This window comes from Meles meles, chromosome 4 (genome assembly GCF_922984935.1).
Source record: "Meles meles chromosome 4, mMelMel3.1 paternal haplotype, whole genome shotgun sequence".
NCBI classification, from domain to species: Eukaryota; Metazoa; Chordata; class Mammalia; order Carnivora; family Mustelidae; genus Meles; species Meles meles.
In genome coordinates this window covers 50,248,327-50,270,260 of record NC_060069.1, presented here as the reverse complement: position 1 = coordinate 50,270,260, position 21,934 = coordinate 50,248,327, and the positions used below count along the sequence as shown (strand labels likewise).

Here is a 21,934-nt window from a genome sequence, read left to right as displayed (position 1 = left end):
CGAAGCAGGGCTCGATCCCAGGACCCTGGGATCATGACCTGACCCGAAGGCAGACACCCAATGACTGAGCCACCCAGGTGCCCAGTCCTTTACGAGTTTTTCCTTATATCTATCCCAATTTGGAGAAGGTGGTACCACTCCAGGGTTTTACAGGATGTCGAGTTAGAGTCAGAACCACAGTCTAGATCTGAATTCTATCCAAATTCTATCTAGACTATAGCAGACTGCCTCTTTCATGGAACTATCCTTCTTAAATAAAGAAGGAGGAAGTAAATTCAGTGTGAATCTAGGTACAGATTTGAGTACCTAGCAATAGAATAAGGGGAAAGAAGGTAAGTAATACATGAAATAGTATTTTGAGGGGAGGGAGTACTTTTCCACTGAGTCACTTATGACCTTAGGCTTCAGTTTCTCATCTGTAAAAGGGGTAAACCAGGAGTGTAATGGATTAATAATAATAAAATACTTTTCTGAAATGTTTAGATGAAATTTTCTGTATTTGTGTAATACATAGTGCTAGGGGCTTTTTGTCTTATTTTTAAAAAATTATTATTCATTCACCATACAAATCCTGCTGCTTTTTCTGTAAAACACACACACACACACACACACACACACACACCCACACCCCAAACAAACAAAACCTTCTAGAAAACAAAGGGGATTTCATAGATCACATGTGGAAATGATTTTGGAGATCCCCTTCAAAATACCTTGCCTTTCTTTTCTGGTAGAAGATTTTATTATAATTTTCCACTATATATATATATATATATATTTTTTTTTAATCTGGATTGTACTTTTTTTTTTCTTTCTTTCTTCTTCTTCTTCTTCTTCTTCTTCTTCTTCTTCTTCTTCTTCTTCTTCTTCTTCTTTTTTTAAATATTGGGAGAAGTTGTGTCAGGAAAGGGAAGAGGAAACAACCAAAAATATAAAATTGTAATTTTATAAATACACTGATGTTTTGCCACTAAGTTGATGAAAGGAAAATAACTATTTGTCAGTGGACCCTTCCATTCTAATACTGATACAGTTCTCAGATTAGAGCTAGTGAAAGATGAATAAATCCAAGGGGCAGGTCACTCAAGGCTTTGGAATGTATTACAATTAAACCTAAGTAGGGATAAATTTTGATTTGACAGTGATTTTGAAATTAGGATATCTCTAATTCACTTAATAATATCACCTCTTGATAGTAGCACAAGCCTAGGCAAATCTTTCTTTAGATATTCTCTCCAGCAATTTTCTGTTCTGATTCCTGAACTCATAAAACCAAGTGAATTTATACCAAGCTTGAGTGGAGACTCAAGCCTTTTAATTTCAGTTTTCTACTCTTATTTCACACATGTTCACATACTGAAGCATGTGGTTTCTAAATGTGCCGTTCTGTTTCTTATTTTTTTAAATTAGAAATTTTCTCCTTAGACATCTTGCTTTTTTGTTTGTTTTTATGTTTATTTTTGCTTTGTTTTCCCCCTCTATCCAACTTCTATCTATCCCTCAACAACTAGTTTATCCTATCTTCTCTGGGAAAACTTCCATATCTCTTTTTGCCACAAGTTTGACTTAGAGACCATTCCTCTAAAGCAACCTGGGTCTATCATTAGTCCTATTACTTATTGTACAACATTATAATTGCTTATTTCCCTGTGTCTCAAGGGGACAGGGACTATATTTTGTCCCACTCAGCATTTGTTACAGTAGCTGTCACATAATAGACCCTCAGGAAAATTTGAAGTCCTGTGAAATGAGACTTGCAAGTTACCTAAAACTCTCTTTCAAGCAGTCCTGTCCAAGAGAACTTTCTTTCAGTGATGTAAATGTTCTCTCTTCTGTACTGTTCAATGCAGTAGTCATTAGCCACATGTATCCTTTGGGCATTTGAAATGTGACTAGTGCAACTGAGGAATTTAATTTTAACTTTAGTTAATTAAATTGAAATGACCACATGTGCTTAGTTTTGGGGGAGCACAGTTCTAGAATATTTCCAGTCAGGGGACTGTTCTCTTCTTAAACATTCATAGCAGCAAAACTTCCTGTCCCCTCTGCCTCTCATGTTCCTTCCCATGTAACTATGGTCTGTCGGTGTGGAAAAAGTTATGCTGGTTAGGTACTTTACTTCCACTGTTTTCTCAATTCTGTTAGAAAGTATCCAGATTTGCTATTTGGAAAAAAAAAAAAAACAAAAAAACAAACTTCAGTCATTTAAAGTCCATTTTGGTGCTTTTATAAATCAGCTAAAGGAAACTTTAGAGAAATCCTAGTGGAGTATCTGAATGAGAGTCTTGGAAACTCTACAATGGTGTTAGAAAAGGAAAGAATGAAGAAGGGGAGAAAATAAGTCAAGAAAATACATAGATGTCATTGCCCTCATGATAGGTGTCTAGCTAAGACTGCACTGCTCTATGGGTTGGAGGTTATCGTTATTTAAGAAATACTGCTATTTAAAAGGATTATCCATTGGCAACCAACTTCTCCTGAGTGTCAATTATTACACACACATACACACTTGATAATGATTCTTTGAAATAAATTTTTAATAATGCCACTAGGAGGGCTGACCTGATTAAAACAGAGCATGTTCAATTTGAAGTTGATTCCTGATTCTCCCGTTAGAATTCTAAACTACAAATTTTTGGAAACAACTTTTTCTTAAGCATCAATATTTGGTGGTGGTTAACATGTCTGATCTTTTATTTAATCTTACCAATCACTGTGTGAGGTAGAAATTGTTATTGTTCCTTTATAAATTAATAAGTCAAAGGCAAAAAAAAAAAAGGTTAAGGAACTTTTCTAGGATGACATGTGTACACAACAGCAGTGTCAGAATCCTACCCATACTACTCGGCTCTATCTCGTCTTCTCTCATTTTCCTCCAGGATACTGGAGAGGAACTTGAGCTCTACTTCTTGTTAAGTACCTCTCTGTTCCGTGAGCATTAGGGATGCCCAAGTGGAGAAACCACTCCTCTCCCCCTGAGAGAGTCCTATAGTAGAGTCTCAACACTGTCTCCTCTGAAGAGGCACAGGTCACCATCAGTAATGATGGATGATAAAACAATTGTCTCATCACTTATTAGCACCTTCAAGCTGGAAATTGTTTACCAGCTTAAACTGAAGGTAACACAAAGTCAGGAAATAAGACCCAGAAACATTGAAAAGAATAAGGGATTGAGATGATGCCGAAAAAGCTGGAAAACAAAGTGAAATGCGATTTTTTTTCTTTCCAGTGATGGGTCACTTAGGAACAATGATATTGAAAGAAAGCTACAAGTTGAGGGAGAAGGAACTTGATGGCATAAGCTTGCCTCTCTGTGGCTGTTCTGTTTTTAATATGCAAAGAAGTGAGGTATTGCTAGTAAGTGATAGTTCTGTATGAATCCTGTGTCTTCCCTTGTCTATGTCCACATGTGGAAGAAACAGAGATGGGAATATGTAACAGTGACAGTCTCCTCAGCAACAGGAGTTGCAAAATGTGGGACATGCTCCGGATCCTGTAACTAGTATTCTGGTTTGGAAAGTAAGAACTGGGATCCGCTTAGATTCCTAGTTCTTCCAACAGGTGGCTGTTGATACTTGGTAGCATATTTTCACTTTTCTTATGTATAGGTTCATTGCTAAATAGTTCTAAAACTGCACATAAATTACTTTCCTTTTGCATATAATATCTTAAAAATTTGGGATCCCCGCCAGGCATGTTCTCACTATGTAAGAAATATGAATCTGTGGACATGAAACAACATGTCAGATTATTAAGGACAGAAATCTTGAAATTGAGAATGACATCCCATTTTTATTGATGTTTTTCATACAACCTTTACCTTAGTAATTAGTCATGAAATGGAATCATAATGTTTTGCTCTGATTATTAACAAAGGAAATTTGAATTGCAGAGAATGTATACGCCTTCTTCGTTAGAATGATTTTAATATCACTGAAAAATGAACTACATTGAATTAGAAGATGAAAGTGAATGAGGTTTCTTCTCAAAATTTTTTCATAATTTAGTCTGTGTTTCCAAGATCCTGTTGGCTTTTGATTCTACTAATATTTCCTTTAAATCTCAGCCTTGCCTTATTTACAAACTGTCTAAACATGCCTGCCATATCTTCAACAGGGAGATAAGGGCTTCAACACTTAAATGTTCTCCTGGAATGATTGATGGAAACTACGTAACTTTTATTTTTGCATTTTTATTCGTTCTTGGTGCTTTAAAGGAAGCCCTATTTAGTCGAATTGGGTTTTTCCCTCATGATTTGAGTGGCAATTATCTAAAACCATCCATTTTCATAAATTCTTATTGTAGCATCCCAGATATACACGAAGAGTCTTTACCTCTTCAACTCTGCATTTCCCAAGAGCAGATAGTGTGTTTGTGTTTTGAAAAAGCCTAGGCCACAGCAACAAGCATACTGCCCTATATCTTAAATGATCCAAGATTCCTCTAAGATTTCAAGTATATATACTAGATCTAGTCACGAGCATTTCCTTAGTACTTACTGAATGCTATGTTCTTTGTGATACAGATGGATAAATCACAGTGTGCAGCTTTGAGAACACCGTAATACAGCAAATGAGCCAATGTGTACAAAATTATTCATATGTATGTATTTTTAAAGCCACACACAAAAGAAGAAATGATTTACTGTGCCTGACAGAGACTGGCAAAATGTCATAGAGAAGGTGATTTTTATTTAGACCTTGAAATAGGAGTCAAATTGATCAAAACATGGAAAGGAAAAGAGGTCCATGTTTTGATAACTATTATGAAAACAATTTATTTAAAAGAACTATAAGGTAACATGCAGAAGTTTTAAAAGAGAAGATTCAAACATTTGGTGAAGGAGAAATTTCTATAGAAAGAAGGACAAATTCCAAATCTGAAAAATTTATAACACATGGCAAAGGTTTAGTGGCCCTAATAAACTAAATATTTAAAAATTAATAAGAGAAAGATGAAGCTCTGCTCTTTGGCAAAGAGTCTAAGTAATTTACAGATGTTTAACAGACATAGAATATTTGATCTCTCTAATAAAAAATATTGTGAATTCCAACAATGAGTTTCATTGGTTATCATTACAGATTGTGTCATAGACTATCATCAACCTGGTCAGCAAAGATTTAAATGATTGATAATATCCAGTGCTGATGAAAATGTTGGGAAACAAAATCTATTCACTTTGGGAAGAAATATAAATTGAAGTAGTTGGAGGACAATTTGCCCTCCTAATTTATTTAATTTTAAAGGTCCTTACACTTCATCCTTAGGTACCTAAAGGTATGTACCACTTCTAGGAATTTTCTTCACAAACAATTTAAAATATGTAAATAAGTACATACACTCACACACACATACTGACATATGTACACACACACACACACACACACACAGACACACATATACAGAAATGAAGACTTCATTGTAGCAGTGTTTATCATATCTATAAAATGATAAGACCAGGTAGAATTTTGTAGGCTTTGAAAGTTTGGACTCAGATAGGAAAGAAACTATAGTTTAAAGCAAATGAGGGTTAAGCTCACCATTGAGAGCTGGTATTAGCAATTATGAAGCATGGTCATTTTCATTTTGCCAGTTTTATTGTTCATGAACCTCAGGGTGATTTCTGTGTTTGTGCTTTGTGTGAGGTATCTTTATGTTCAGGGAAAGATTATGTAGAATTGATATTTCTTATGAAATGTTTGGAAGAATTTGCTAATGAAACCATCTGGGCCTGGTTATTTCTTTTTGGAAAGCTCTTTAATTATAAGTTCAGTTCTGTTAATTGTTACAGAACTATTGAGATGATTTATTTTATCTTGGGCAGGTTTTCATAAATAGTGGTTTGTAGGGGCACCTACCTGGGTGGTGCAGTAGGTTAAGTGCCCATCCCTTGGCTTCAGCTAAGGTTGTGATCTCACCACCATGATCTCACAGCTGTGAGATTGAGCCCCACATGGGACTCCACATTCAGCATGGAGTCTGCTTGAGTTTCCCTCTCCTTCTTCCTCTGCCTCTCCCACCCATGGATGCGCATGAGCGCTTTGTCTCACTCTCTAAAATCAATAAGTAAATCTTTTTTTTTTAAAAAATAGTGATTTGTAAGGAATTTGTTGATTGCATCAAAGTTCTGAATTTTTATATGGAGAATTGTTTGTAGTATTCCCTTACTACTCTTTTAATGTCTGTGGGATCTGTAATATCTTCCTGTTTGATTTCTGATATTGGTAACTTGTGTCCTCTCTTTTTCTCTATCAGTCTCACTAGGGATTTATAAATTGTATTGATCTTTCATAAAGACAACTGAGCTTTTTGGTTTCCCTGTTTTTCACTATTGTCTTTCTGTTTTCAACTTTATTATTTCCGGTCTTATTTTCTTCTGCTCCTTTGGGTTTATTTTGCTCTTCTTTTTAAAGTTTCTTAAATTGAAAATTTAGATTATTGCATTGGGATCTTTCTTGTCTTCTAATGTTAATATTTACATTTATAAATTTCCCATGAAAGACTGCTTTAGTAGCATCCCCTGCATGTTGCTATGTTGTATTTTTATATTGTTCAGTTTAAAATATTTTCTGATTTCTCTTAAGGCTTTCTTTTCTATCTGTGTGTATTTACAAGCATGTTTAATTTCCAAGTATTCCAGTGTTGTCTGTTATCTTTCCATTACTGCATTCTAATATAATTCTATTATGATCAGAAAACAGATTCTGTATGATTTCAAATTTTCAAAATTTTTTATTTATTTCATGAGTTTATTTCATGAGTCAAGATATAGTTTATGTTGATGAATGTCCTGTGGGCACTTAAAAAGACTGTGAATGATGTTTTTGGGGCTGGAGTGTTCTAAAAATGTCAATTAGGGCCCATTGGTTGATGATATTATGCAGTTCTTCTCTATCCTGGCTTATTTTCAGTCTACTCGTTCTATTGATTATTGAGAGATGAATATTGAAGTCCTTAACTCCAATTATGGATTTTTCTCTTTCTCCTTTCAAGTCTGTCTGTTGTTGCTTCATATATATTGAAACTCTATTTTGGGGTGTATTGTTTTTATCTTCCTGGTGAATTGATCTTTTTGCCATTATATATTTCTCTTTATTCCTTGTGATATACTTCATTCTGAAGTATACTTTTTATTTTGTTGAGATTTTATTTATTTAGTTGACAGACAGAGATCACAGGTAGGCAGAGAGGCAGGCAGAGAGAGAGGGGGAGAAGCAGTTCCCCTGCTGAGCAGAGACCCTGATGTGGGGCTCGATCCCAAGAATCTGAGATCATGACCTGAGCGGAAGGCAGAGGCTTAACGCACTGAGCCACCCAGGTGCCCCTACTTTGTTTTTATATTAATGTAGCCAATCTAACTTTTGAGTAATATTTTCATGATAGATCTTTTCTTCATCCTTTTACTTTTAACCTGTATTTATCATTATATTCAAGGTGAGTTGCTTCTACAATGTATAGTTTGTCACTTTTTATCCATTTTGGCAATCTCTATTAATTGATGTATTTGTATCATTTACATGTGTGAATATATATATACGTATATAATATATACCATTTGTATTTTGTGCATTTGTTCTCTCCATTGCTCTTTTGTTTTCCTTTTCTCTGCCACTATTTAGATCACTTCACCTATATTTAGTATTTCCTTTTAATTATTCTATCTTGGTTTTGGCTGTATTTCTTTGCATATTTTTTAATTGTTTCTCTAGGGATTGTCATATGCATAATTTCTCAGTCTATTATGAATCAATATTTTACCACTTCAAATGGAATGTGGAACACTTGCCACAATATTGGCTGCATAATCCTCCCCCACGATGTTGTAGTTTTCATATATATTACATCTGTGTACATTGAACACTCCATCAGACAATGTTATAATTTTTGTTTTCAACTGTCGAATATATTTTTAAAAAACTCAAGAGAATAAGTGTATTTTATTGAATAGGGTATTTATGATTGATATTGTTCTTCCTTCATACTATAGTTACAATTCTGACTGAATACTGTCCAGAAGAACAAGAATCCCATGTACAGTTTTGCTCATCAGAATGATTTTTTTCAAAGAGCAATAAATACTTCTATTTTCTAAGCAGATCATAAGCCATGTCAGAGCTCTAGTTTGTGGAATTTTTATTAAACATAAATTTATAAACATTTCCTCCATAAACTCCACCAATTTTTCTCCCTTTCTGCCTACACACACACACACACACACACACTCACATACACACATGCACACATGCAGACACACACACTAACTCACTGTAACTCAATTTGAGCCACATCTATAGATGTTTTCTAAAATTGTAGGATTGTGCCAAAATGGTTTTTGATATGCCAATTGTTTTGTCTTCATCTGATAAATTTCATTCTTCATATATATATATATATATATGAAGCACATACTCTGTGAACAAAGTATTCTTCAGTAATTCATTCTAGTCAGGCTACAAGGGACTGTTTGTTTGTTTTTTTTAAGATTTTATTTATTTATTTGACAGAGAGAGAGATCACAAGTAGGCAGAGAGAGAGGGAGAGAGGAAAGCAGGCTCCCTGCTGAGTGGAGAGCCCGATGCGGGGCTCGATCCCAGGACCCTGGGATCATGACCTGAGCCGAAGGCAGAGGCTTTAACCCACTGAGCCACCCAGGCACCCCTACAAGGGACTGGTTAACAGCAATGCTGTATGAGTCACTCAGAAATTCTCAATTTCCCTTCCTACATGCCTCCTCCTGCCTCAAAATGTGGAAGGGGTATGATCCTTGATATGTCATATAAACAACAATTATTTTCTGTATGTTCTTGGTCTCCCAGGCATCTGAAATGCATAAAGTCTGCCAACTATAAGTCTGGTACCAATATCAAGAGCTCCCTTGAAGGAAGGCATCTCTGTTTCCCTTCCCTTCTCTTCCTACTTGGTCTCTCCCTTAGGCTTCCAGAGCCACCCTCACATCTCCACTACTAAGCTCTTTTGTTCCTCCCACACAATCTCTCATTCCTTTTCAAGAGTCCTTTTTCTCTCCCATCTCTACTTTCTCCTTATTAGGTCTTCCAGAAAAACTCAACAGTTCAGTGTAGGGAGACTCAAAAAAAGTTGTTTCATTTTTCTTGTTTTTACTTTGATGACTATATTCTATGTAACAGGGTTTTACAGTTTAATATTACTTTAGAATTCTGACATAAGACTTATAGCCAGATACACTGTGGTTGGAATTCTGTCATTACCAGTTTAAGCTGTGTGAACTTGATTATCTCTATGAGCTGCTCTTTCTTCATTTTTATGGATAGACAATAATGCCTATCACTGGCCTCAGAGAATTGCAGTGGTTTGTTTCATTATCTGATTTGTTTTCATTCAAAGTTCCTGGCATATAAAAGTGTAGTCATTTAAAAATTATTTTTATTATCACTCATCTATTTTCTTTCTTTCTTTTTTTTTTTTTAAAGATTTTATTTATTTATTTGACTTGACAGACAGAGATCACAAGTAGAGAGGCAAGCAGAGAGAGAGAGGGGGGAAGCAGGCTCCCTGCTGAGCAGAGAGCCCGATGCAGGGCTTGATCCCAGGACTCTGGGATCATGACCTGAGCCGAAGGCAGAGGCTTTAACCCACTGAGCCACCCAGGCGCCCCCCACTAATCTATTTTCTTAATAAGAACTCTGAGTAGGTAAATATATATTACTTTTCATGATGAAATGCAAATTAATAAATTGCTCTGATTATAAAAGTAATGCATACTAATGAAAAAGAAATTTAAAAGTTAGTATCAAAAGCATATGTAATCTCTACTTAGTGATAACGGTTGTAAAACTATTGGTTGTTTTTTTTTTCTAGTTTTTTCCTTGAAGAAACAGATTTTATAAAGTGCATTTGGATCATGTCATATATAAATTTATAATCTACTTCTTTTTTTGCATTCAATGATGAACATATTTTTCTTATTGACAAGTCTTCACGACAACTTTAATTGCTATGTTATGTCATTACACAGATATATAATGATTTATTTAACTGTTACTTTACTCAGATTTTTTTAAGAAGAATATTTATATAAAGAATATTTTCTTGCACTAGATGCTTAGAAGTGTGACTATTGAGTAAGATTGTACGAACACCAGTGTTACTGATACTTATTATCAAACTTCTTTTCATGGGTTTGTTTTCTTTTCAATTTATACTCATACAACTGTGTGGAAGTGTCTATAAACTTGAATCAATTTTGGTTAAACTATCTCTTTAAAAATGCAAATACATCTAGGAGACTAAAGGAGATTCTAGTCATTTGCACATAGAGGTGAAACAGTTCCTCTTTCTATACCTTTGATTACACTCTGGAAGGGATGGTAGTTTTGACTAGAAATGAGGAAGACATCTTGGAGAATGGAGCATCTCTGGGTGGGGTAAGCGGGCCTCACCAGGTTGGGGTGAGGGGTGAAGAAAGAAGAGTACACAGAATATACATATATATATATTTAATCTCCATATATATTTCCATATTTATTTCCTAGGAAATAATGTATATTTCCTAGGGTTAGCCCTGAACATGGGGATGCGCATAACACTTTCTGCTTTTCTGTGCAGCACTTCTTAACCCTTGCTCTTAGGGTCTTTACTACCCTTACTCCTTGGCTACTACCATTAAAATAATCATTCAACTGTAATTTGTACCAAATAAGCTTTTGTTTATCAGTTCTATGAAAACAAATGAAACAATATATTCTGTATAGAAAAAGCCCTCCAACTTTTGGAAGATGGGTTTGTAGTTACTTATGTTGCTTCTGAGATGGCCCAGTATCCACTCTGATTAGATTGAGTTCAGGTGTCCCCAGAAGAGCAGACTGTTTTCCTGTTCTGTTCTTTGTGCAGTGTAGCCAATCAGAAGGCACCACTTTGTTCAAGATTGCCAAGCCAGGGACTTTTACCTTAAACGCAAGTATGCATTTCAAACCTTGAACAAACAGTCTGCTTAATAAAATAAGGGAAAGGGTTTTCTTTCTTTCTTTCTTTTTTTCTCTAGAAATTCACAAACATCATTTGACAGGTGACAGCTCCTCCCTTACAAAAGGGGCTGTTTGCTTTTTGCTTTGGTGTTTGGGTAAACTGCAGCACGCACTGGCAGAGAATTTATTGCCTAGGGGAAGGTGTTTGCAGTTGCTGTGTTTAATCTGAAAAGAAACCCTTTTCCTTCTATCCCCTCCCTCTGTTTTTGAGGAGGGAGAGTTGGAAATGATAGCCCTAGGGAAATAGTTCCCCTAACACCTGTCTTTGGTGTAACCTCAGCAATGTGACTTAAGACACTGTGCTTAGTGTGTATGCATTCAGAATGACAAAGTTGAAGAGGGCAGATAAACAGAAAGGGATTTCAGCAGAAACACAGTTGCTGATTCTGACCTTACATCCTCTTAAAAACCGAAGAGTCTGAAATCCTAGCATGCTGATTTAGAGAGAATCTGATTTGTTTGAAGTAATATGCTGTGAGTCACCTGTTCATTCCTTCAGTGACCAGTTTATTTAATATTGTTTAAGCTGTAAAGCTTGGAAAATTCTAGAATAGTAGACTTAGGACTACAATTGTAGACATGATACAGTTCTACTCTAACCTTCCTTTAATAGATGGAATTCTATTCTATCTAATATAGGGTGGAATTCTCCAGTGTTTCCACTAGAGTTTATGGTTGACTATGGATTAAACCCAACTTTCTGGATTTGTAGACCTGCCTTTCCCTTTCCTATTAGAGATAGCGTTGATGAGCTCAGGCTCTGGAGTAGCTTGCTGTCTGTGTTTGAATTCAGATCTCTTATTCAATACTTGGATGACCTTGGCTAAATCCTGGTATGTTTCTGAGCTTCAGTTTACCCACTTGCAAAATGAGGATGATGAGATTGGTGACATACCAGAGAAAAGCTTTTTAGCATATTGAGACACAACATGTCAAGCAGGTGACAACATCTTGTATGAGGTCAGCTCTCAGTGGTGATGGTCATTATTCTTACTTTTATAATATGATAAATCTGGAAACAGGAAATTAGGAGCAATTGCTGATGCAGAAAAAAGCAATATTTGCATGGATTTATATTTTTATATTTCAAAAAAAGAAGGTAATATTTGAAGATACACTAGTATTCTATAAAATCCATTAAGACCCCCCCCATTTGAAACTATACAGAGTTGAGTTTTCTTCAAATTAAGTCAAATTTTGAAGCAGATTTCTTTTAAATACTCTTATACTCTGGCATCCATCAGTCTCATAGAACTCACAGAAAACATTTTCACTTTAATTACTAAATAGTATTTTATTTCACTTATTTGGGTGTCATTCAGTAATTTAACATAATAAAATATTCTCTACGCCAGAGCCCAAACTTTGGAATTGGATACCCTTATATCCCTGGGCTTAGTTTAGTTTAGTGGTTTAGTTTAGTTCAGTGTTTCTCAAAATGTGGTCTCTAGCCAACACCATCAGGAACTTTAAAAGATGCAAATAGTTTGGGTTCCACTCCAGATCTGCTCAATCAGAAACTAGAAGGAGGGCAACAATCTTTCAATAAGCCCTCCAGGTGATTCTGATGTTGGAGAAACACTGGTGCAATCCAGTGTTTTAACATACGTATTTTTATAGGCTAAGAAACTCAGGTTCTGAGTTCAGAGTGACTTGCCCAAGGGGACAGAGCCATAATGACAGAGAAGAAACTTCTAGGCCAGTCTCTATTTTAAAGTAGACATTTTAGCTGTGACTCATCTTAAAACATGTGGAAAGTTCTACTGGGTTATGCCACTGAGAAATTAAAAAAGTAGATTGTAACAGTTTAGAAAAAGTAATTAAATGTATTTATTAAGTGGTTGGCTTCATATCTTTATCAGTATGCATTGCCAAACAAATTCTCATACCTGGTTTTCCCTTAAATTGTAGGTTCATAAGAATCTTTTCCCTGGCCAAAAAACTAAAATTTCAAGCTTGTATTCTTGTCAATTCAACAAGGATTTGCTAATTATTTACTAAGTTCAAGATACTCTGCTAAAGGCATAATGTTTAAATAAAAGGGCTAAGTCTGTTACTACATCTAACTTAAAGTCAGTGGGGGAGCAGTTATGAACTTAGTGAACTAGATTATAGTTGATCTAAATGATCATATCCAAGAAAATATTTGTTGCTTATCTACTGAGAGATAAACAAGACAACAAAATGAGTATCCGTGTTGGACAATGGACCAATTTAGTCATCTGCAATGACAGCTGGGCTTTACAACTTTGGGAACAGTATTCACATCATACTCTAAAAGAATCATAACTTTTAGGCATTAAGCAACTCAGTGATCCTGCACCTAGCCAACATTTGCTGCTTTCTATGCCTGAGACATTCTGAGGAATGAATGAATAAGTAAAGAGTATGTTCAATACCTAAGGACCTCACGATTTATTACCAGACAGGAGACGCAAACAATTCTTATCAAGATAGAAAGTGGTAGGCACCAGAGGGGAATACAGACAAAACTTCAGCAAGACTTCTGATAATCATGTCTGTGTAAAAGCTTAGGAAACATACTGGCCATGTGAAAGAGGAGAAAGAGAAGGTAATTTTAGACTGTGAGAATTATCTGAGTTAAGGAACAAGCATACATGTGGGAAGCATTCAATGCAGGAGAACAGGAAATGATGATAAATAAGAACTGGAGAATATTTGCTTCACTTAGAGTAATGCAAATTATTATTATTATCCTAAGTTCCCTGGACTCATAGCACGTAATGTGACTATCAGTTTGAGACCCCTTGAGTTAAATGTATAAATGATTTCGATAAATTGTGTATCAAAAGGAAGGAAGGTCAATTTGATTTGGCTGGAAGCCAACAGGGAAGAGGAGGAATAGACAAATAGTTGAATTGGGGTCAGGCCAAGGAAAACAGGGATACATTCTAACCTGGTGGTCTTGGTGAACTGCTTATAGGATTCAGAATGTGGACAACTAGAGGATGGTGGCTGGAGGTGGGGAGGTACCTGCTGGTGCATATGACCTCAAACTCTTCAGTGTCATGTGCTTAGTGTTAAGAGAAGTAGGTGTGTTAGGATTAAGAGATTGGGTCTCTCTATGAGACTATTCTTTTCAGATAAGGACTGGTTCATTATCTACTTTTTCTTCCCAACTCTTAAAGTAGGAACATAGATGAAAATGAGAGTGCCTTTACTTTAGGGAATAGGTGAATAGACTACTAACTAGAAAATGAGAATGATGTTGATTTAAAAAAAAGACGGAATAGAGATAAAAAACAAAAAGATTTAAAAAAATGGCTGATAAAAGCAGTAGCTGGATTGATTATTTCTGATTAGAAGGGTCATGGGGGAGTCTTCATCAGGTAAAAGGTAACATCTCAGTGTGAGTGCATGTGGTAGGAGAGAAACAGACAGAAAAACAGACAGAGTTTGTAGAGTGAACGCCTTTTCATAGATTAGCTGAATGGAATGCCCCTCAGAAGTACATTGCCTGCAGTGATGTGAGCTTCATTTTTATCTTTTTTGTCTATCAAAGTTGATTTTTTTTAAAGATTTTATTTATTTTGAGAGAGAGAATGTGTGTGTGCATTGGGGCAAGTGTGGTGAAGGAGGCAGAGGGAGAGAGAAAATCTCAAGTAGACTCCCGGCTGAGTGTTGGGCTCAAAGCTGGGCTGGATGTCACCACCCTGAGATCATGACCCGAGCCAAAACCAAGAGTCGGGATCTTAACCCAATGAGCCACCCAGGCGCCCCAAAGTTATTCTTTGTGTTTAGGAAAGACATATAATTCATCTATAGATTAAGGAGAAAACACACACACACACACACACACACACACACACACACACACACAGAGTTCTTACTTCATTGTATTTACTTATCATCCTCCCAAGAAGATGAAGAGCTCTTAATGGATGTTATTCAAAGCTTTTCTCACCACACCCTCTTAAAGAGATAGAAAGAGAGCGGGTACTTTAACATCTCAGTTGTGTCCCCCCCATGGCATAGGATAGTGAATCAGAAACAAAATTAGATATAAAACCCACACGATTTGTCTTGGAATTGAATATGCTTCAGTCCAGTGCATGTTACTACCTAATTAGAACTTAGATGACCTTCTAAAATATGGCTTTTAAAAATAGCTCTCTCCTTTAGATATCGGGTTTGAGTATCAAGATGTTTTCTCTATAACCTGAACTTTAGTGGAGCATTATGGATTTCGTGATGTTGGCTGCCCTGGACAAAGGGAAGTGGCATGAACCACCTCTGCTAGTGAATTAGATACAGTCCACGCCCCACTTAACCAAGTTATTTTCTGTGCTTTCCAGCAATAGCTTAGTTTGAAAAAGAAACGACTCAGCTGCTTGAAGTTGATCGGGTATAAAGAAAACTAAGAAGGCTATGGAAGAAGGGAAAAAAGAACTATTTTGTGAATCATCAAAAATGGAAAACCACTGTGTTCCAGTATGTTCCCTGTTTTTTAGATTCAAGAATTAATACATCACGTGTAAAATTAAGCTCTTTGGAGGTCTTTTGGCATAGGCAGATAGACCAGGGTTTATAGTGAAAATTTACTATCTCTTCCATCTTGAAAAGCACCCAAACTTTAGCAGTCCTGAAAGTTCAGTGAGAAGCCACTGGCCTAGGAGTCAGAAGTCCAGGCTTCTAGTCCTCATGCTGCTGTCACTAATTGGCTTTTTGTTGGTAGACGAATAACTTCCTCTTGCGAGTCTTTTCCTTCTGTGTAAAAGCATGGCATTAGACTGGTTGCTAACTTCATCCCTTCATCCTTAGTAACAGATAAACCACCAATTCTTGCCAAAACCTCTTTTGTGTCTTCATGTGACTTTGATGGGAACACAGCACAGACACACACATTTTCCAGAACCATTAGTGAAAACCTAGAAACCAATGTGCCCCGTTTGACACACATAAACAAAACCTGTCCTAAATCATCACTATGTGCCGTGGCACCTAAAGAGTTTCCTTTCCTTCTATTCTCTAGGTCAAGGGGGAGGTGGGACTTGCAAAAATGAGAACACAAAAGCACCATTTTCGTTTTTGAGAAAAGGAGTGCTTCCTCAGTGCTTTTTGTGGAGGTGGGGTCGGCGGTGAGGGACTGTGCTCCTGAAGATTAGTCATGAACATACACCCTGTCTGGAGCTGGAGAAAGGAGAAGGGGCTGAGTCCTGCTACTCCCCACTCCTCCACTGCGGCCTCCATCTGCCTCATGAGCCCGGAGGCGGTGTTCCTTCCAAACAACTACTCGCCTAACCAGTTCATTGGAATGTCTTTCTACAGACGGTGTCCTCATTCAGATTTCTTCTGAAAACGCACCTCTCTAAAAGCATAAATCATGTTAAAAAAAAAAAAAAACAAAACAAAACACGGTGGTAAATGTTACACACAAAAAATCTCTTCTTTGGTTTAAAAAAAAAAATGCACACACAAACCTACCCCCCCACACACACACACCCACCTTGACACAAACACAGAAATAAGAGCAATTAGGAAAACAGTTGCCTTGTACCTTTTAAATAGAGGACTTTTTCTCTTGGTTGGATCTGGTCTTTGGGGTGACAGGAATTAAGCTCTCTTGATGTAATCTTTCCTGCTTACCACACACACGCCTTGTCGATCCCTCAACTTACAGTCTAGGGAGATTTTATGAAAATATTAAGTATATGTTCTTCTTGCTGGCATTTTAAAAGGGACAAATAAGACGGCGTGAAGCAAAAGATATGAACTATGGACTGACACAAATTTTACCATGTAACAATCATGACTTCAGACAGACATATATAAAAGGTCATATTCTGTGAGAAATTTAATAAATTACGGGGTATGTACTTAAAAACCTGTCTTCATTGTATAATAGCATTAGACAAAAACTGAGGTGTCCATGGGTTTTTTTACTTTCTTTTTTTTTTTTTCTTTTTTTTTTTCCTGACCCTGTTGCTCAGCTGGGTCATACTAAAAAACCTTGAGTGGTAATGACTCACATAGTATTTTCTTATTCTGGTTGTATACAGTTCTTAAATAAATAAGGATAGTTTGTGATTTGAATTCACTGAGAAAAAAAAGTGTGCTGGTCTCTTAATTTATATAGTGGTAATGGGATGGTATTGATAGTGTTATAGAAATTGAGTTTCTTGCTTTATCTGGTGAAAGTCTGAATGGTAAAGGATAAAAAAGGCATTTGATTTACTGGGCTTATTTTCATTTTTATTTATTTATTTTTAAGATTTTTATTTATTTTATTTGACAGGTAGAGATCACAAGTAGGCAGAGAGGCAGGCAGAGAGAGAGGAGGAAGCAGACTCCCTGCTGAGCAGAGAGCCGGATGCGGGGCTTGATCCCAGGACCCCAGGATCATGACCCCCAGCTGAAGGCAGAGGCTTTAATCCACTGAGTCATCCCGGTGCCCCAGTTGCTGGGTTTATTTTTAAAGGAATTCCTATATTCATTTGTGGTTTGGAAAATTTGAAGTTTGTTTTAACTTCAAATTATCCTTCTGTAAGAACAGAAAGAAACTAGCCTTATTAATCTATCCAGAGTTTCAGCTAAAGAGTAGCTCATGGTTGGAAAATCATGAGTCGCAACTTTTACGTTGCAGAGGCTAGGACACTAAATTGTCTGATGGGTGATAGAACCAAGCCATTGTCTTATGACTGAATTGCAAGAAGAAAGAAATGCTTGGTTCAAACATTTCAATAGACCGTATGGTCTATACAAAAATAAGCTATTGTACAGAGATGAGGGTGTTACCATGGATATTTGGGAACCTAAATTCTGGTCATGAATTCTACATCATTTAGCTGAGTGACCTGATACATGTCACTAACACTCTCTAGTTTCAGTTCCTTCACTTACAAAATATGTAAGTGATATTCAAATAGATATATTGAGATCTAGATTTTGATGTCAAGTTTTCCTGGAATAACTCAAGAAAGCGAAATCTCATGGAACATGCCAACACATAAAACAAATCGAGTAGTATTTTACTGTTAGAGATTTATTCCAAGGGCTAAGTACATGAACTGTGTGTTTAAAAATATCCTGGGTGTATGAATAACTAACCCTGTCTAAGATTAGGGTGGTTGTGTTTTTTTTCTTTTATGAAATGGGATTAATGTGATTATTGCGAAAGCTAAATGAGATAGTCAATAGAAAGAGATTATCACAATAGTGTTGCTCAATATTTTTTTAGTATTTATATTATGCCAATCATAGAACATGATAGGTTGTTTTAAATAAACACAACTTAAGGGGTGGTTTTATATAGAAATTATGGGGTGCCTGAGTGGCTCAGTGGGTTAAGCCTCTGCCTTCAGCTCAGGTCATGATCCCAGGGTCCTGGGATCGAGCCCCACATCGGGTTCTCTGCTCCACGGGGAGCCTGCTTCCTTTCCTATCTCTCTGCCTGCCTCTCTGCCTACTTGTGATCTCTGTCTGTCAAATAAATAAAAAAATTCTTTAAACAAAAAGAAATTATGTTTTATCAGCTTTAAGATCCAGCTTTTTTTTTTCGTAGTAGTGTTATTTTTATTATGTGATTCTTTTTTAAAGAACATCTTGAGTCACAGAGATTCTAAGTAGTTATAAATTATTTTTTAAACTTTCGTTAAAATTTCTAGATAAATGGTCATCAAATTGCTCCCAAATCCAGAAAGACCAATAGCAAATTATATATATATATATATATATATAATTATAATTATATATATATATAATATATATATATATATAAAAATGTCAAAACACTGTTCTAAAGCAGCTATTTTCATTCTTTATCATAAACAAAAAAAATTCTGGCCCCAAATCCCAAATTTTGCATATGCATTAAAGCTACCCATGATACAATAACACCTACTGCACACTGTGGGTTGACTTGTCATTGTAAGGTTGACTCAAGTTTAGGCTGTGACAAGGATGTACTGAAAATGTATTTGGCAGTGGTATATGGATGCCATAGCGAGAGTTCATATAGATTCAAGTCAGATAATGGATAAAATGCAGGCAAAAAAAAAAAAAAAAACAACCAACCCCCCCCCCCCGCCAACACACACACACACACACAACTTCCTAGTCAGTGACATTGATGAGAAGTACAAGCATGTGCCCAGAGATAGCCAGAGAACTTCATTCCCTGCTCAGCACAAAGCAAGTTAATGTGGCTGCAGAAACCCTGTTCAAAGCCCACAGCCCATATCTACTCCTGAGCTAGTTATGTGACTTTTGGCAAGTTATTTCACCACCCTATGCTTCTTCCTTCATTTGTAAAATGTGAATAATGGCATCTCCCTCATAGGCTAATATAAGTATTAAATCATAAATAAAAATTATGTAAATTAAAGCATGAAGAATCATACCCAGCCTTAAGAAGGGCTGAACAAATGCTTACTATTGTTGTTTTCTTTTTTAAATATTTTTTTATTTATTTGACAGAGAGTGGTCACAAGTAGGCAGAGAGGCAGGCAGAGAGAGAGGGAGAAGCAGGCCTCCTGCTGAGCAGAGAGGCCGACACAGAGCTGGATCCCAGAATCCTGGGATCATGACCTGAGCAGAAGGCAGAGGCTTAACCCACTGAGCCACCCAGGCACCCCTTAAAATGTATAAAATTAAAGGTATTATAATTTCTACCATCCTCCAAAACGTTGATCCTATATAATTATCAAATTGAATAGAAGAGTAGAAATTTATCCTGGGTAAAAAGAAAAGTGAAATTTTATCTCATGAAGTGTTATCTCTAGTCAGTCCCTTTGAGAATATTGGATGGAAACCAGTGTTATGGATGTTATGATCTATTCCTCTATTTTAGCTGTAATTTGTGTCTGACTAACCAGCTCTCCTATCTATTTGGGTTAGAGATTATGTGTCCAGTGGTTGGAGGAACCATGTTGATCCTTGCTTTGTATTTTTCCATTTAGTTGTTATTCATTTGAAACATAATATCTTGTTTAGAATTAATGGACTAGGTAATGTGGTCTTTGAATGAAAATATGATTATGATAAATGCATCCTATGGATCATTTATATACCCTAATGGGATGTACAAAAGAGATATATAGTTTTTTAAATGGCTGTACCCATTTAGACCTTCAAACAGGCTGTCCTTCACAGTGGCCACCTTGGGTAGTTCCATGCTGGATCTTCTCAGTGTCATTCACCTTCAGGGACAGCTGATCAGGAACATAAGAAATTTTATATCCTTATTTTAAAGCTATTTTTTTTCTCAATTAACATCATCTTATCCAATTTGATCACTCACTTTGTATGCTAAATTTGGCAGTGCTAAATACATTTTGGGTTTTTTATTTTTTTAAGGCTGAAAACTTGTCACCATTGATTTGATTAAAATAATCAGTCACAAAGTGATTTATAAATTATGACAGATTGTTCACGAAGCTTGATGCTCCATGAAAGCAGGAATCATTACTTTCTTTTCTGTGAAACACATTGCAAAGCCTGGCCCTATTCATTGCTCAGCAAATGTTTGTTGAATGATCTGAAGGTCTGGTAGGCCCACCTCTTTAATCAAATTCTTAGCTCCCTAAGGAAGTGATGCAATGTAAGTCTTCTGAATGCCCCCACAGAAACTAAAGGACACCACATAATCATTCTACTGTCATTGTCTTGAAAACTAGATGCAGTCCCTCCAACAATTTCTTCTCCATCCTCGTTGAATTTTTTTTTTTTTTTTACCACTTCCATATGCCATCGATTGCTTTTTTTGTTCATCGGGAATGTGTAAATATTAATTTAAAATGCTTCTTTGATATCTATTAAGCAATTTGCAACAGAATCAAGCAACAGAAGTTTTGGCATTTGGGGGATTATCAAAACGTATTGTGCCTAGAAGGCTGTTCTTTTTTTCTTTGAGGAACATTTTTCTCTGAGTTTATGCAAATTTGAAGAGACTAATGCAAGTCATCTCTAAAGATTGGTAGGCAGGACAAAATGTTTAAGGTTGCAAGTTTTCTCTTGAAATTAGTCAGTCACTTCTGTATAAATTATATTCTATGTAAGAGGTTTTCCTTTGAATGAATCAAAGCTAATTGCAACAAGGATTTAGAAAATGATACCTATTCATCAAGAACAAACAAATAAATAAAATCGCTTATGTTTGAACAACCTGCAGTTTAAAAAAAAGTTATTTCTTGTCCATTATCACTTTTAATCTTCACAACATGTAATATATATCTCATGCCATTATAAGTACATTAACTCTATGGATTTTTGGTGTAATTAAATGTTATTAAAAGTGATTTAACTTCATTAATGAACAGGTTAGTAAGTATGTCTAAATAAAAGGCACCCATAATATTTCATACTTTAAAGATTTTATTTATTTATTTGCAGAGAGAGATCACAAGTAGGCAGAGAGATGGGCAGAGAGAGAGAGAGGGAAGCAGGCTCCCTGCTGCGCAGAGAGCCCGATGTGGGACTCGATCCCAGGACCCTGAGATCATGACCTGAGCCAAAGGCAACGGCTTAACCCACTGAGCCACCCAGGCGCCCTCACACTTCAAACAATTGAAAATATGGCTCTTGTTCTGGAGCTCCAAGTTAAAAGAATAGGATCCCAAAGATGCATGTTCTTTAACATTGTTTTGTACTCTACCTACAGGCAATATTGATAATAAAGCTAACCATGAAAGGGATTTTCAACATTGGTCACCTGATTGGCCTTGAAGAAACCTTTATTTTCTTTAACTACTCATCTTTGTCTTCTTTTCATTACGGATTCTTTTTTAGACTTCCTGAGTTGAGTATTTGGGCATAGTCAATAGTGTCAGCACTACCTAGGACCGAATAAAGGATTGTTTGGTTGCTTGCTTGGTTATCGGAGAATGAGATCTTGGCTCTCATTCAACTAAAACAGAAAACGTCTGGGCAATGTCTGCTAATGTTGAAAAGTAGGGACAGTTCTCATTGATATT

At 36.2% G+C, this 21,934-nt stretch overlaps 1 protein-coding gene across 4 annotated transcripts in view; it reads left to right on the top strand.

Moving 5' to 3' along the window:
* TP63 (tumor protein p63) overlaps window positions 1-21,934 on the top strand; it is a 231,791-nt gene that overhangs the window by 92,743 nt on the left and 117,114 nt on the right. The window lies entirely within an intron of this gene.